Raw genomic sequence first — 4,127 nt, 5'->3', positions numbered from 1 at the left:
TTTTGTGTGGAATGTTTTTTGCGGGGTGCAAATGCTCAACCACAACAAGTTGCATTTCCATTTTGCAGAGCCACCGTCAATGCGTCGGTAGTTGCCAGATGCATGTGTTTTCGCTGATTAACCTTTTACTTCTGTTTTTTGTTGAATTTTAGGAGGACTACGGTTACCTGCTCCTCAGATCTCTGCAGGGTAAATCCAGCTAGCTAGACTATCTGTCCAATCGGAGTTTTCTCTCACATGACTGTTTGCAGCGGCTCCGTGCGGAGTTCAGCGCCGCCCATGATGATTGTTATTGGTTTAAAGAAATTGTCTACTTGATGACATCACACATTGGAGACTTCTCTGGTTTCTGGCTTTGAGAGAGAGATGCTCACACTCACATATTTATTTGACTTTCCTTGGCCAAATAACGTATTGGAATTCTAAATTTAGGTGGTGTTCCCCTTCAAACGTAAAGAATGAAGGCACCATTTTCCCATAATCCCATTGCTTTCCTCAACAATAGGGATGCCTAATGGTCTGAAATAATCACTCTTTTCAACATCTGCTACTGTGAACAAGTTTAAAGTGTAGGAACAGCTGTATTTTGTGCTACGTCATCAATCCATGACAGATTTAATGTAACAAAATGTTGCATCAGATACAGTGGTTCTTCATTTCTTATTTGTTTTGCACCTACATTTTCAGATCACACTAATTTATATATGACAGATAAAACAAGTAAACACAAAATGCAGTTCAATGAAGGTCTTTATTATTAAGGGGGGAAAAATCCAAACAATCTAAATGGCAAAAACACGGAACAGTGGTGACCTTTTCTCGAGGCTGGCAGACCAAACTTATCCACAAGAGCGTAGCGACGACTCATCCAAGAGGTCACATAAGACCCCACAACAACATCCACAGAACTGCAGGCCTCAGTTATGGTTGGTGTTCCATGACTCCACCTTAAGAAAGAGACTGGGCGAAAAGGGCCTGCATGGCAGAGTTCCAACATGAAAACCACTGCTGAGCAAAAAGATTAAGGTTCATCTCATTCTTGCCAGAAAACATCGTAATGATCTCCATGACTTTTGGGAAATTACTCTGTGGACTGACTAGGCAAACATTTTGGAATGCGTTTGTCCCGTTACATCTGGTGACACCACAGTTCAGAAAAAGAACACCATACCAACAGTAAAATATGGTGGTGGTAGTGTGGTGGTCTGGGGCTGTTTTGCTGCTTCAGGACCTGGAAGACTTGCTGTAATAAATAGAACCATGAAATAATGACATCTAAGTCTCTTGAAGCTGCACTTTCATATGTCCTTTTGTAGTTTTGCCTGTTTAAAGCTGATGCACTTGCACTTGCAGCACTTACTACTTGTTGTCTCAGGGTTGAAAGCACTTAATTGGAAGTGTCTTTGGGTTAAAAAGCGTCAGCTAAGTGACATGTAATGTATTGACATCTGCCGTCTATCAACAAATCCTGAAGGAGAATGTCCGGCCAACTGTTCGTGACCTCAAGGTGGAACGAACTTGGGTTCTGCAGCAGGAAAATGATCCAAAACTCACCAGCAAGTCCACCTGTAAATGTCTAAAGAAAAACTAAATGAAGACTTCGGAGTCAAAGTCCTGACCTGAATCCTATTGACATGCTGTGGCATGACCTTAAAAACTTCATGCTCAAAACCCTCCAATGTGGCTGAAAGATGAGTGGGCCAAATCCCCCCCCCACAGAGCTGTAAGAGACTCATTGAAACGATGATTGCAGTTGTTAGTGTTAGGGGGCAATCACCTTTTCACACAGAGCCATGGAGGTTTGGATTTTGTTTCCCTTAGTACTTACAAGCTTCATTTAAAAATTGCATTTTGTATTTAATTGTGTTAACTTTGACTAATATTTCAAATTTGTTTCATGATCTGAAACATTTAAGTGACAACAAAATTAAAAATCAGGAAAGGGGCAAACACTTTTTCACACCACTGTACGTCATCCTCGTGCTGTACAATGTGTAAACAAAAAAAACAGTAAAGGACAGTGTGCCGAGTCAGCATATGTTTTGCATTGTACTGCACGTAAGTATGTATAGAATGCATGAAAGGTGAATCTGCCCGTGACTTACTGCATCATTGGTTTTGAGTTAGTCACAGAATGAAGAGAAAAAAATCTCAGGTAAAAAAAAGAAAATGAAAAAAAGACATGTATACACGTATGGTCTGACTACATATCTGATCTGATCATGTCTGACTACTGGTGAAAAAGTGTAGTTTCTACTTTGACCTCGAGTTTATCTTCTGATCCGGAGAGATAACTTGTGCAACACATCCTGTAGATCCACTTCCTTTCCGTACCACATGTGCGTCTACGTATCCCATCCAGCCCACAAGCACACCATTTTATGTACAATATGTACAACATTTATTATAATTAATATATAAAATAGACAATGTACTTAAATTTTCACAATAGAAAAAATACAAGTAATAAATACAAAAAAAAAACTTTTTTTTGTTTTGCAAGTCTTACAAAACATCCAGCACAATTTGACAGATGTGAGACGTTAAAATATTGAGAATAAATGCTTTGCCACACTGATTCATATATAGCTAAATATATGCCTCATATCGTAAGGAGTTATTTGCCAACACAGTCTAAAGTGTTTACAATGCCTGCTTAGAAATGATATGCTAGCACTACTCAGTGGCCTAGACTCCATCAAACCCAGGCCTGTTGGAGCACACCTCGGCTGAATCCGGCCCGCCACTGATGGAGGTCTTCAAGTGAATAACGCACCACCTCTTTCCACCTTCTTTGCCTACTTTCTTTCTCCATCATTCGACCACTCCTCAGCCTTCTTGTCTCCTCCTCGTCTCAATCTTTCTTCCCACATTTTTCTTAAACATCCCGTGGACCCGCCCCGCCCAGCCAGTACAGAAGTGACCTTAATTTGTCCACACGAACAACATACAAATCATCATAGAAAAATAATATCCCTCCAAGAATCCACTATGACAAGCCAGTACGAACATGGCAAAAACACACACACACAACAAAACAAAAACCATCATACAGCAATATGGCCATTGGCTTTGAGCATATTTCTACATAGCTAATAATAATTAACATTTTGTAAAGTAATCATCGTTGCCACACAACACAATAATTAGACGTGAGAATATCCCCGGACTAGTCGAAAGTAAGTACTTCTGAAAAACAGTACGTCACAGCACTCGTTAGCTTGTCTTTTCATAACAACTACCTTTAAATACAAATAAAATATAGAATATATCTCTGATAAATGTCACTCAACATCTCGTCTCTCAACGGTACGTACAAACAAGACCACAAAACGGGAATGTATGCAGAGGATTCGTGTCGACTTCAGGGTGATTCCTACCAGATGCGACTCTGCTTTTACGTGTTTGTAGCAAAATGACCAACGTTTGTTGTTGGCGGTCTAGCAGATACGGTGGGAAAAGAAAGCCACAGCAGACTGTAGCGAAGATTGTAAAATGAGCAATGCTGGATCATAGCTCAGAAAATAGCAGAATCCAGAGAAATTCTAAAGAAGGAAATGTGCGGTTGTGAACAGTCAACAATGAGCGATTACGGTCCGGTTTGACCCCTTTCCCCTCTTAGTTTTGCATTCTTCTAATTCCAACATACACTGAAGGCACTGCATTATTGTGAGAAATGTGTACACAAGCAGTACAAAGTTAATTTTCCCGTCACATGGGACAGGGGGTAGAACAGGTGGGAAGTACTGGCAGGTGAATCCCAACAACTAAGAAATGTCACAGAACGGCTAGAGGGACCTCATGAGTCACAAATGCAGCGTTTCTCAACCTTTTCATGGCCATTTTTGTTCCCAAAATCCTCATGACCCAAGCACAGTCTTCTCCCATGACCCCGCCTGCATATCAAGTGACACCAAGGTTGAGAAACTCTACATTAATGACTAACAAAAGTAACCGAATCATACTTTGGGACACTTCCTTGCACAGTAGCAGAGACACACGGACCGGGGCTGGTATGAGAGCCAGCTGGTAACTCCAGACTACAGGTGTGCAAGGAGAACAGCCGTTGTAGAGCGCCCGCTCTGCTCTGCACTTTGCTGTTGGTCAGGTGCCATGACCTGAAGCAG

At 41.1% G+C, this 4,127-nt stretch overlaps 1 long non-coding RNA gene across 1 annotated transcript; it reads right to left on the bottom strand.

Moving 5' to 3' along the window:
• Positions 1-2,775: 2,775 nt before the first annotated feature.
• On the bottom strand, positions 2,776-4,121 carry LOC117936866. Its single transcript, XR_004655040.1, has 2 exons — positions 3,799-4,121; positions 2,776-3,767 (listed from the first exon to the last, which is right to left on the bottom strand). It is a non-coding gene; the product is annotated as an uncharacterized LOC117936866 (long non-coding RNA).
• Positions 4,122-4,127: the final 6 nt, after the last annotated feature.

The sequence above is a fragment of the Etheostoma cragini genome, chromosome 21 (assembly GCF_013103735.1).
Source record: "Etheostoma cragini isolate CJK2018 chromosome 21, CSU_Ecrag_1.0, whole genome shotgun sequence".
NCBI lineage: Eukaryota > Metazoa > Chordata > Actinopteri > Perciformes > Percidae > Etheostoma > Etheostoma cragini.
This window is presented reverse-complemented; position numbering and strand designations above follow the sequence as displayed.